We start from the raw sequence: 13,593 nt of genomic DNA, 5'->3' as shown, positions 1-13,593 counted from the left end.
GAGGAGAGGCGGAAGGGCTCTAAGAACCAGAGGTGGAGGACTTCAAGGGTGTAGCCTCTTCCAGACACAGCCGGGCTGTGACAGCTCACACAAGGCCTGCACCCATTTAAACCAGACAAAATGCCAGCCCTGGGACGGTGGAGTGGACATAGAGTCCTACCCCTGACTAAGAAGGCGTCTGTATTTGATGCCTGCTGAGAGAGGAAAATCAGTTTTCTCCAGGGTGGCGCCCCTGGCTGTGTCCACCGTACGCCAGGAAGTGCCATGCCCGGGAGAAGTTGGAAACAAAAGTGCATTCCGTGGTTAGGTTTTTTGTTTGTTTGTTTTGTTTTTGTTTTTTGAGACAGGGTTTCTCTGTATTGTTTGGAGGTTGTCCTGGAACTCGCTCTGTAGACCAGGCTGGTCTCGAACTCACAGAGATCCGCCTGCCTCTGCCTCCCTAGTGCTGGGATCAAAGGCGTGCACCACCAACGCCCGGAAAGTTTTTTTTCCTGTCTGTGTGGTTTTTTAACTTTTTTTGTCTTGCTAGGCTTTATTACTGTCATTTCTTCTGAGAGGTAAAGGGATGATGAAGTTGGATGGGTAGGAGAGGGGAGGATCTGAGAGGGTCTGGGGGAGGGAAGACGATATGACCACAGCATTCTATGAAAACCATTTTTGAATTAGAAAATATTTTAGTAGCCAGGTGGTGGCACTCGAGAGGCAGAGGCAGGCAGATCTCTGTGAGTTCAAGACCATCCTGGGCTGCAGAGAGAAACGCAGCCTCCAACAACAACAACAAACAGGACCCCCCAATTATTAAATAAACAAATATTTTTAATGCAACATAATCACTTCACAGCCAGTTCAGAGTTGGGGTCGCCCACTTTGATGGGGTCCCACAGTCCCCATCCAAGCTCCAAGCTCCCTCCCCGCCAGGCAAGCTGCTTTTTGCTCTAACCACTGAACCATCTCTCCAGGCCTCAGGTTCCTCATCTTCTATCATCAGAGAATAACCAATCCTTTTTCACCGCCGTGTTGTAGTCCCTTATGCGGCCATGCCAATATTCATTAGTTTGCTGGTGGACTTATGGTTCATTTCTAGTCCCTGGCTTTTTTGTTTGTTTGTTTGGTTTATTTGATTTTTGAGACAGGGTTTCTCTGTGTATCCCTGGCTGTCCTGGAACTTGCTTTGTAGACCAGGCTGGCCTCAAGGTCACAGAGATCCGCCTCCAGCCTCTGCCTCCCGAGTGCTGGGATTAACAGCGTGCACCACCACTGCCTGGCCTAGTTCCTGGCTTTTGACCAGGGCTGAGTTTGTTTCCCGGAGTCTACACAGGTTTTTTTTGCTTGTTTCGGTTTTTTCTTTCATTTATTTTTTTATTTTTATTTTTATTTTTATTTTTGGTTTTTCGAGACAAGGTTTCTCTGTATTGTTTTGGAGGTTGTCCTGGAACTCACTTGGTAGTCCAGGCTGGCCTCGAACTCACAGAGATCCGCCTGCCTCTGCCTCCCGAGTGCTGGGATTAAAGGCGTGTGCCACCAACACCCGGCTTCATTTATTCCTAAAATTTCATAGTGCTCCCTCCCACCCCATGCAGGTTTTAAAGGATATTTTTTATTTGAGCGTATGGTGTGCCCGTGGCAATCTGTGGTCTACGGTCCTCACGTGGAGGTCAGAAGACAATGTTGGTCTCTTCCCCCATCACGTGGGCCTTGGAGACTGTGCTCAGATCACCACAGTCACTGGTGAGCTTGCTGGGAGCCACACTGTCAAGCGACTGATTATCTGCCAGTGTTCTCCTGGGGTGGAGTCAGTCTCTACTTTGATCTCCAGTGTCTGCTGGAACTTCTAATTGCTTCACGTCCTTGCTCGCTCTGGATCCTTCAGATCTGTGAGTCATCTTAGTATTAGTGTATGAGTATGCGTGTCAGAATTTTCCCACAGGTATAAGGAGCATTTCCTAGATCACTGAGGGCATTGAACACCTTTTCCAGTATGTCCTCTTAAACCAAAACCAACAGGAAGCTAGGCAATAGGGAGTGAATTTAAAACCTTGGGCATAATAGGCAGGAGCTCTACCACTGAGGCACAACCCAGCCTCACTGGGGGATTCTAGGCAAGGGCTCCACCACTGAGTCACACCCAGCCCCTCACTGGGGAATTCTAGGCAAGGGCTCTACCACTGAGCCACACCCCCAGCCCCTCACTGGGGGATTCTAGGCAGGGGCTCTACCACTGAGCCACACCCCCAGCCCCACTGGGGGATTCTAGGCAGGGACTCTACCACTGAGCCACACCCCCAGCCCCTCACTGGGGGATTCTAGGCAGGAGCTCTCTTCATTAATTCTAATTTAGAATAGGATAGTTCTCTGTAGCCCAGGCAAGCCTTGACCTTTTTTGTTACTCCTCTCTCAGCCTTTGGGTTCACTGGGATAACAGGCTTGCACCACTGCACCTGGCCAAGCCTAATACCTTTTGTTTAAAATAAGTTTTAGTGTCTTTGTTTTGTACTTGTATCTCTGGCTATGGATTTGTGCATGTGAGCAGGGTGTCACCAGAAGCCAGAGAGGGTATTGAACCCCCTGGAGCTGATGTTAAAGTTGTGAACTGCCTGAAGTGGGTGATGGAGATCCAACTCTGGTTGTATGCATAAGACATTCTGTTTTTTAATTTTTAAAGATTTATTTATCATGTATACAGTGTTCTGATTGCAGGCTAGAAGAGGGCACCAGATCTCATTACAGATGGTTGTGAGCCACCATGTGGATGCTGGGAATTGAACTCAGGACCTCTGGAAGAGCAGTGAGTGCTCTTAACCTCTGAGCCAACTCTCCAGCCCACATAAGACATTCTTAAGACAAAGAATTCTAGAATCCCAGACTTCTAGCTACATGGATGACAGCATCCTGGGTCTCTGCTTTCTTTCAGGTGTTAAGGGCTAGCCTCAGGTACTTAGAGAGAGACTCAGAGAAGGAATACTGGGGTGGAGAACCCTATGCGCCATAGTTCCCTTGAGTGCCAGGGTTTTACCCTCCACCACATTTATTATTTAGAAAAAAATAGGATGAAGACAAACGAATGAATTCCAGAATGCAGGGTTCATAGGAAGTTGTGATTGCACAGGGAGGCATAGTGCAGATGGGAAGCTTGGCTCAGCGGTAGAGCCCCTGCCTAGAATCCCCCAGTGAGGGGCTGGGGGTGTGGCTCAGTGGTAGAGCCCCTGCCTAGAATCCCCCAGTGAGGGGCTGGGTTGTGGCTTCATGCTTAGTGTAATGGAGGCCCTGTGTTCCTTTCCCAGCATTGAAAAATCTCAGAAAGGAAGGAAAGATCCAGGTTTCTTGTGTGTGAGCATCGGACTCATCATGATCTTGAACTTGAGAAGCAAGGACGCTGCGTAGGTCTCCCTCCTCAGTGGACGTGGGGATAGAGAATTGAGGGCCAGGCTGGACTTCCGGTCCACGTTCCTCTTGTGCTTGCGGCGGCCACGCTTGTCTCCTGCTCCCAGCGTCCTCGGCATCCCTGGCCTCACCCTCCTGGCCCCTGTCTGCCTTGGCTTCCCTGCCCTCATGGATGGATTCCAAGGTAGCTGCTCTGGCCTGGATAGACAGCGGGAGAAAGCCCAGGCGGCCATCAGCATTGTACGGCCAGGCACCACCTCCCTCTTGGCTGGGGTCTCTCCCCATTGCCGACCCAGCCACGCCCACTCCCCTCAGCCTCAAAGCCGTGGCCATGCGGCTCGGTCGGTCTGCAGAGTGTTTGCCCAGCATGCACACAGCCCTGGGTTCTGCCCCCAGCACCCCAGGAACTAAGTTTGTGATCCCACGTCTTGAGGTGGCTGGAGGATCAGGGGTTCAAGGTAACCCTTGGCTATGTAAGTAGTTTGAACCCAGCCCTTTCTCAAACAAAGCCAAGCAATGCTGGGTGGTGGTGGCGCACGCCTTTAGTTCTAGTACTCAGGAGTCAGAGGCAGAAGGATCTCTGAGCTCAAGGCCAGCCTGGTCTATACAGAGAGTTCCAAGACATCCAAGGCTACACAGAGAACCCTGTCTTGAAACACCTCCCTCCCCAAAACAAAACAAAACCCCAGAGATGTAGACGGTAGCCGTGGGACTATTGAACAAACCTTCCCAGTGCTTTTAACTAGGCTGGGAGATGGTTCCGTAGGTAAAGATGTCGGCCGCCAAAGCCAAGGATCTGAGTTCAATTCCTGGAACTGATATGATAAGAGAGAATGGACTCCCTCAAGCTCTCTTCCGACCTCTTCCACCCATTAAATAAACATTTAAAAAATTCCCCAAGCAACGACACACAACGTTCCTTTTTTGTTTGTTTTTAGAGACAGGGTTTCTCTGTGTAGCCTTTCTTGTCCTGGAACTTGCTCTGTAGAGCAGACTGACCAGGAACCCACATATACATCTGACTGCCTCTGCCTCCTGAGTTCTGGGAAAGTTTTGTTTTAAGATAGCGTCTTATCATGTATCTCTGGCTGGGCTCTGTCCTGGGACTCACTGCAGGCCAGGCTGACCTTGAACTCACAGAGGCCCACCTGTCTCCTGACAGGTGCTAGGATTAAAGGCGTGAACCACCATGCTTGGTTTACAGACTAACACTCTTCAGTGTGGCCTGATGACACACGCATACACACACACACACGCGCGCGCGCACGCACGCGCACACACACGCACGCACACGCATGCCCACACACATACACACACGCACATGCACACACACAGACACACTCGCGTGCAATCACACGCACGCACACACGCACCCCACGTACGACCCAGGCCTGGCTCTACTCACTTTCCCAGGTCACAAAGGAGTTATTCTGCCTCTGTGGCCAGTGCACCCTGAAAGCTCGCACAGCCCTCTGTTTGGTCTGGACTTACATCCTGGGCAGATTTACAGGGACATCTGGGGTGTCAGCATTGCCTCCCTCCTTGGCCAAGGCTCAGAGAGGCTAAGGATATACAGAAAGGTCACACGGTCCTGCCGGGAGAGGCTGATATCTGACGTCAGCTCTGGGGCCGGGGCTCAGTGCAGCGTGTTCGTGTGACGCTCCAGACCCCAGACCCTGTGAATGAAAAAAATAACAAAAACTGGCAAGTAAAAATAAATACAAGTACACTTGAGCTTGTCAGAGTGAGGCTATGCAGTGGCCCCAGAAACTGAGGGGTGAAGGCCCTAGATTAGGAATCCAAGGCTAGCCTTGGCTACACAGTGAGTTTGAGTTCAGAAGGTCAAACCAGGCTGGGATGCAGTTTGCTGGTGGAGTGCTCACCTAGACATATAACACATGGGGCTCAATCCCCAGCAACCCAGAAACAGTGTGGTGCACACTTCCAGTGCCAACACTGGATGGCCACAGGCCAACCTTATCCTTGACGATGAAGTCAGTTTGAGGCCAGCATAGACTACAGGAGACTGTCTCTAAAATAATGATGATGATGATGATGATAATAATAGTAAAATTAAACAAACTAAACTAAATCAACAATGAACTGGAATGCAGTGGCGCTCACCTTGAATCCCAGCACTCGGGAGGCAGAGGCAGGCGGATCTCTGTGAGTTCGAGGCCGGCCTGGTCTACAGAGTGAGTTCTAGAACACCCAGGTGTTAGTATTCAGGCATCTGTACTGGCCTTCCCCGGGGTTCTGACAGGAAACGCCCTCAGCTGCTGTCAGGAAGACACCACCTGTGCACATTCACTTTGTTCCCTTTTAGAAGGGCCCTGCCCACCTCCAAACTCTCTGTCTCGTCTCTGTCTCTCTTTTCTCTTCTGCTGCTCCCATCTCCAGAGGCAGAGGCTGGTCTCCCCCACCCTCTATCCCTTCTCCCATTCCCTTTCCCTAATAAAAAACCCTCTGTGTGAGCTCTGTCGCATGGCGTCTTTCTCACACCAATTTTAAATTACAACACCAGGGCTATGCAGAGAAACCCTGTCCCAAACACCCCTCAAAAAAGGGAGGGGAGGGTAAAGGGCCTTGAGAAGAGAAATAAAGAAGTCCCTCATGTCCCCCTGCCCTCCCATGTCCCCTCATGTCCCCTCATGTCCCCCATGTCCCCTCATGTCCCTTGAAACCCTTGCTAAACTTGGAGTGGTTTCTGCAGTCTGGGTGGCCAGTGAGCCCCGGGAACCCATCCCCCAGTGAGCCCCGGAACCCATCCCCCAGTGAGCCCCGGGTCCCATCCCCCAGCGAGCCCCGGGTCCCATCCCCCAGTGAGCCCCGGGTCCCATCCTCCAGTGAGCCCCGGGTCCCATCCCCCAGTGAGCCCCGGGTCCCATCCCCCAGTGAGCCCCGGGAACCCATCCCCCAGTGAGCCCCAGGACCCATCCCGCAGCGAGCCCCGGGTCCCATCCCCCAGTGAGCCCCGGGACCCATTGCCTGTGTCTACCCCAGCACTATAGTGCACACTGTGTGCCTTTCCTTTCTGTGGGCGCTGGGGATCTGATCTCGGGTCTGAATGTTTGCACGAAACGCCCTTTACCCACTGAGTCATCCCACAGTAGTCACTGTTTATTTTGTGACAGGCTGCCCCTGGCTGGCCTCGGTCTTTGCTCCTTCCTGCCTCAGTTTCCTACATATCTCGGATATTGGACTAGGGGGTGGGTGGGAGTGTAGTTTGGCGGCTTGGGGGCTTTTCTAGAATCCACCAATGAGGGGCTGGGTACTGGGGCCCTTGCGGAGTAGCCACGAGGCCCTGGACTCAAGACTCAAGCCCCTAACTAACTTAGGAGGCAGAGGCAGGGGGATCTCTGTGAGTTCCAGGCCAGGCCAGCCAGGACTGCATAGTGAGACACTCTCACAGGAGGAGGACACACACACACACACTCACACACACACTCACACACACCAAAACAAAGGAGCAAGGGGCTAGCAGGCTCTCACAGCGGCTCTCAGAACCCACATCCACACTGAAGTCTCCCCTCTGGCTCCCTGGCGCTCGCTCTCTGTGGTGGAGGCAGGAGGGAGGGAGGGATGGAGCTCCAGGTTTAGGCCACAGAACCAGTAACGGGAAAAGAATTCTCTGAGGGCCCGGTGCCGCCTCCAAGGATGGGTGTGAGCCCTCTGGGAGCAGGGGAGTCCCCGCAGGAAGTGGGGGCTCGTCTCCCTTCCTATCCGGTGGGAGGCCTAGGCTGGGCTCTGGACTTTAACCCCGGGCTGGGGCTGGCGCCGGGAAGGGCAGGCGAGTAACCCAGAGGCCGGCGGGGCAGAAATTCCCCTGGTCCTCGTGCCAGGGGAGTTACCCAGGGCGTGGGGTTGGGGGGCAGGTGCAGACGGGGGGGGGGGGGCAAATGGGCACAGAGGCGCCTGCGGCTTCATCTGCAGCTCCGTGGAGTGGCAGGGCTTCGCTGTCCAGTGCCTCAGTTTCCCTCTCTCTAATAAAACAGGCGCGCTTCCTACCCTGGATGTGAGAAGAGCAGGCGGACCCCCGTGCGACCCCCACCCTGCCCCACACCGACAACCCCACCCCAGCCCTGGGGTGCCTCACAGGGGTGTGGGGAGGTCTTGGTGACTCCGTGGACATCCTACACTCTGAGAGGCTCCCCAGGCAGAAGGGAGCCATCTGGAATCTACTCCGGGGTCCTCTAACTGGGGTCAGGGAGCATGGGCGGACCACAGGGGGGGCCTCACCCACCACTGCTGCGGGAGATGCTCGGCGGGCGGCTCACCGGCGCCACCTGGAGGTTGCTAGCGGCCAACCTGCCACCCGCGGCCAGGGAACCGAGAAAGGCTCTGAGATCTCTCTGCCGCAGAGAAAGGTCCCCGGGCCCCGGGTGCAGATTCTGACTAGCCCTGCTGCTGTGGCTCTGTGGCTGCGCTGCGTTCACCTCCCCGGGGCATTGAGGAGACTTGCTGCCGCAGCACGCGGCCACTCTTCTCTCCTGCGTTCGCCACTCTGGGACTCCCAGTGTCTCAGGAAGGAGCTCCCAGTGGGCCATCAGGACGGGCTCTGTGAGCATCCCCCGGCTCCAGAGGGACCACGTGTCGCTCTGAGAAACACCTCCTTAGCACAGGTTGTTCCCTCTGCCGGGACCATCCTTCCTGCTCGCCCCCGCCCCGCGCCCCATTCCTTTTGCTCGGCTCCTTGACTCCTAGGGCAAAGTCGCAATCCACTGGGGCCAGGAGAGTCGCCGCTGTGTCTCCACGCGTGTCCACACTCCGGGAAGTGTTTATTGAATGAATGAGCGGATATATGTCGTGCTGAACTGTTTACTGAGGCACACCGTTTAGCCCAGAGAGAGCAGTGGGCATGCTTATGAAAGGCCTCAGGCTTCCTGTAACCCTGTCTTTATTCGCTGTCCCATCTCTAGGCATATTTGGGCTGACCCACGCCATACACTCTGTAGTCCTCACGGGCTGCTCCCCTCCTCCAGGAAGTCCCCCCCTCTTTCCAGCTCCTCCAGTCTCCTGGACTCTGCTGGGCCATGACTGTCTGGGGACACGTCTTTCTCCCCAGCAGAAATGGGGAGAGAGCCGGGCTCTGTCCATCTGTCCCCTTCGCTTCTAAGCTTACAGGGAGCCATCCTTCGGAGACGTGGGTTCGAGTCCAGCCTCCGTTGCTTGCAGAACCTCCTCTCCAGACCTGTTCCTCACATGAAATACAGTCTCTTGGGGTGTTGGGGGGGGCAGTAGGGAGATGAAGTCCCGGTGTCCCAAGCTGACCACATGCTGGGTGACTGCGGGCGACCTCCTTCCTCTTTTGGAGACTCATCTGGCTGGATGAATGGGTAACAGAAGGTACCAGCAGTTTCATCCTTCTGGGACATTCTGGGAGGCCACACGGGGCTTCCCGAGGTGGGAGGGTCGGGTTAGGCAAAGGGAAGGGGTGTCTGCTGGGTTAGGGGAAATCCAGCCTTTCCCATCATAACGAATGATGGGGGAACAAACAAGACAGCTCTGTGGAGCGGGAGGGGAAGTTGGGGAGAGGCCGAGGCTTCTTCGCAGATGGGTGAAAAGCCACAGCCCGCATGTGTCAGCCACTTCCCTCCGGAGCCCCTGTGTCTCAGGGTCCGGGCAGGGCTGGTCCACCATGCTCTCTCACCGTATTCCCTCCCTTACCTGTCTTTCCTGCTTTGCCTGGCAGCTGCCGGGCCCCAAAGCCTGGCATGCCCCTGCCTCTTCCCTTACAGCGGGGTCTGCTTTCACAGGAGGGGCGCTGCTGGCATCCAGGTCCGGAGTCTGTGCCTGCGTCCTCTGCCCTGAGCTCTCCACAGCCCCCACCTTCGCTAAGTCCTGACTCTCACTCCTGTTTCTCCTCCTCGATATTCCCCTTACCTTCCCCACCAGCGCGCCTCCTCGCCTTCGCGCATGCCCCACGTCGGGAGTGCGCTTCCTTGCTATCTTCCTTCTGATCTTAGAGGCCCCATGTCCGAGGACCACCGGCAGCCTCCAGGGATGGGATGACAGGAGGAACCCACTCTTCTCTGGAGCCTCCACAGGGCAGCTCTGGGAAACACCTTCGTTTTAGCTTTAGGAGACGTATTGTAAGCCACCAAGTTTGTGGTTATATGTTATAGCAGAACTCTTTCACACCTCATTTTACCTGTGTGTGTGTGCATGAGTGTGTGTGTGTGTGTGTGTGTGTGTGTGTTGCTTTGCATGCCAAAACACCCATGTGGAGGTCAGAGGAAATCTTTCAGGATTCAGTTCTCTCTGTCTATCATGTAGGTTCCAATGATTGAACTCAGTTCCTTTGGCTTTTGCTGCAAGTAATTTTATCAGCTGAACCATCTTACTGGCCCAATTTTTAATTTATTCATTGTACTGAAGTGCTGGAGATTGAACCCAGGGCCTCATGAATTCGAGGTAGGAGCTCTACCACTGAGCCACACCCCCAGCCCCTCACTGGGGGATTCTAGGCAGGGGCTCTACCACTGAGCCACACCCCCAGCCCCTCACTGGGGGATTCTAGGCAGGGGCTCTACCATTGAGTCACACCCAGCCCCTCACTGGGGGATTCTAGGCAGGGGCTCTACCACTGAGCCACACCCCCACCCTCTAATGCACACATTGAATTTCCCTCTCTGGGAATCTGCTTCTCTTCTTCTGTTTTTCTGTTCCGAGCTTCCAGGACATTCCTACAGAGTTTCCTATTCTCTGCTTCCTATCTGGGCTGCGGAGGCTGCAGAGCCTGTTGCCCTCTTCAATGCACATTCCTAAACTTTACCTGGCCTCTCTGCAGACTGCATGGCCGACAGAGCAAGGGTCCAGGGTGTCACCCACTCATCCACTGGCCGGTTTATCAAGTGTCTGGTGAGGACCAGTTCTTTGTCCGGCACTGTCCTTGAATCTGGGAGATACGGGTGGGGACGACACCTGCTTCTCTCCGCCATGTGCCAAAAGACGCCGTACTTAGAGACAGAGCCTGAAAGGGCTCCACTGAGGTCAAGTGGCATCATAAAAGCGGGGTTCTGCCTGCATTGTGACACACGCCTTTAATCGCAACACTCGGGAGGCAGAGGCAGGGGGATCTCTGTGAGTTCGAGGCCAGCCTGGTCTACAGAGCAAGTTCCAGGACAGCCAGGGTTACATATTAATAAACAAATAATAATGAAAGTGGAGCCCTGACTTGATGGGATTAGGACATTTATCAGAGAGCTTGGGCTGTCACCCATCTTCCTTAGCCCCTCTGTCCATTTCAGAAAAGAGACCCCCGTAAGGCCCAAGCAAGATGGCCGCCTGCAAACCCAGACAGGAGGCTTCACGGCGAGGCCTCCCTCACCAGTGCCCTGGTCTTGGACTTCCGGCACCCTGGACCAAGCCGTGCAGTTCAGAGCCTCGAAGTGCTCCAAGTCGCCATCTTTGGCCGTGGACATTCAAGTGGACGAAGACTCAACCTCCAGCCCTGTTGGCCTCTCTGTTGATTCTTGCTTTTTTTTTGGAGAAAGGATCTTTGGTAGCCCAGGCTGCCTCCTTCAAACTTACTTTGTAGCTGAGGATGGACTTGCGTTTATCAGGGTCCCTGCTTGTTCTCTGGGCTGCTGGGATTGCAGGTGTGCACCAAGGTGCTGAGCCAAAGAGACTGTTTCTTGTTTTGTTTTGTTTTTGTTTTTTGCTTCAGGGTGTCACTCTATAGCTCAGGTTGGCCTGGAAGCTGGGCTCCTGTCTCTGCCTCCACTGGGACAACAGCTGTGCACCGCCTGCCTGGTTTTTGTGGAGCTGGCTTTGGGCATACGAGGCAGGCACTCCACAGGCTGAGCTGCATCCCCAGATCAATTCACGAATTTTATTTATTTATTTGTGTGTGTGTATGTATGTATGTATGTATGTGTGTGTGTATTGTGTATGTGTGTATGTATGTGTGTATGTATGTGTGTGTATATGTGTGTATGTGTGTATGTGTGTATGTGTGTGTTTGTGTGTGTATGTATGTGTGTGTATATGTATGTGTGTGTATGTGTGTGTATGTGTGTATGTGTGTATGTATGTGTGTGTATACATGTGTGTGTGTTTGTGTGTGTATATGTATGTGTGTGTATGCATGTGTGTGAGTATGTGTGTGTATGTGTGTGTATGCATGTGTGTGTATGTGTGTGTATGCATATGTGTATGTGTGTGTATGCATGTGTGTGTATGTGTATGTGTGTGTATATGTATGTGTGTGTATGTGTGTGTATGCATGTGTGTGAGTATGTGTGTATGTGTGTGTATGCATGTGTGTGTGCAATTTTACTCCTCTGGGGTTCTGGAACATGGAGGAGGGTGTGGATGAGAGGAAACAGAGTATGAAAGTGAGGAGGCATTTACGCCTTGGGACGAATTCTGCGGCTGGGTGCGGCTGGGTGTGGGCGGGTGCGGTTGGGTGCCCCTTTTCTGCCAGCATTCAAGAGACTGGCTTCCAGGTCAGCCTGGGGTATGTAGCAAAACCCTGTCTCCCAAGCACAAACCAAACCAACCAAAACCCAAAGAAAGCCTCAGGCTGTCAATGCAAAGGAGGAGAAACCATAGCTGTAGGGGCTTTGATCTCCCGTGAGGAAAGAGCAGGGTGGGGGCGGGGCACCGAACACTCTCACCAGTGATTGACAGCTGCTGCTGTGCCACCCTCCTGGGGCCAGGACTCCCTCTCTGAGCACTGTGTCAGAATGGGATGCATGGACCAGATGCCTTGTCCTGAAAGGGGGACAGTGGCAGCCTCCTACCCAAGAACCTTTCTCGTCCTGTTCCCTCCCCACAGTGGCATGGAGTCCACAGAGAAAAAACGGGCTCAAGCTTCCTTCCTTTTCTTGGCCAGGCTCCACAGGCATCTGGGCCATTGTGTGTAGCCATCTGGGGATGGGGCTGAAGGAGGTAGAGGTGTCTTGGAGGTGATTTCCATCTCTCCTCCTGGGCTGGTAGAATCTGAGGTCTCCAAGGGCCACCTGGGCTTGGTGGCTTCGGTGGCAGTGGGGAACCAGTGACCTCTCTGGGCAGAGGTCTCAGCCCGAGTCTGCTGTGGGATCCTATTCCTCTTTGGGCTGAAATCTGGACAATTGCGCCTCTCTCTCTCTCTCTCTCTCTCTCTCTCTCTCTCTTTGGTTTAGACAGATCTCACTGTGTAACCCTGGCTGTCCTGGAACCCATCTGAGTAGACCAGGCTGGCCTTGAACTCACAGAGATCCACCTGCCTGTGCCTCCCAGGTTCTTGGACTGAAGGTGTGGGCCAGTGTGTTCGGCCACACTCAGGGCCCTCTGTCCCCGGGCTGGCTTGGATCTTGATACCCAGCTGAGGGTGACCTTGAACTCTGCCTCCAGTGTCACCTCGCTTGGTTCATGCGGCTCTGGGGATCGAACCCAGGGCTGCTAGCCAAGCACTCCACCAACACAGTGTATCTCCAGCCCCTCTTTTTGTTTCTCTGACACAGGTTCTTGCTGTGTAGCTCTGGCTGACTCAAACTTGGAGCAAACCCCCTGCCTCGACATCTTGAGAGTTGGGGGATCGCCAAGCTATGATGTGTGTATTTTTTTAAATAATTTGTTTATTTTTATTTTATGTGCACTGGTGTCTTGCCTGCATGTGTGTCTGTGTGAGGGTGTCAGATCTTGGAGGTACAGCTGTGAGCTGCCACGTGGGTGCTGGGAATTGAACCCGGGTCTTCCAGATGAGCAGCCGGTGCTCTTAACCACCGAGCCATCTCTCCAGCCCCCATGTACGTGTGCATTTTAAATAAACATTTAGGAGCTTTGGGAAGCGGAGCCCCTTCCAAAGGGAAGCTTGGAGGGGTGGAGTCAGAATCTTCATTGAAATCACAGGTCCCAGAAGCTGTTGGGAATAATACGGTGGTTCTAAGAGCTTTCCCTAACTTAGGTCGTTACAGTCTTGGAAGGCAGAATGGGTAATTTTCATGACAGGTCTATTGAGCACTACACAAAATGAGGCAGACCTGTGCACGTGGGAAGATGTACGGAAGAAACACGTTATTTTTGTAGTTGTTCCCCGTCCCCTCTACTGAGGTTGGAATCCAGGGACTCATCCTGAGCAAGAGCCACACCCTCAACTCTTTACTGGGGGATTCTAGACAGGGGCTCTACCACTGAGCCACACCCCCAGCCCCTCACTGGGGGATTCTAGGCAGGGCTCTACCACTGAGCCACATCCCCAGCCCCTCACTGGGGGATTCTAGGCAG

Source organism: Mesocricetus auratus, unplaced genomic scaffold (assembly GCF_017639785.1).
Source record: "Mesocricetus auratus isolate SY011 unplaced genomic scaffold, BCM_Maur_2.0 Super-Scaffold_100038, whole genome shotgun sequence".
NCBI classification, from domain to species: Eukaryota; Metazoa; Chordata; class Mammalia; order Rodentia; family Cricetidae; genus Mesocricetus; species Mesocricetus auratus.
Note: the sequence above shows the minus strand (reverse complement) of the source record.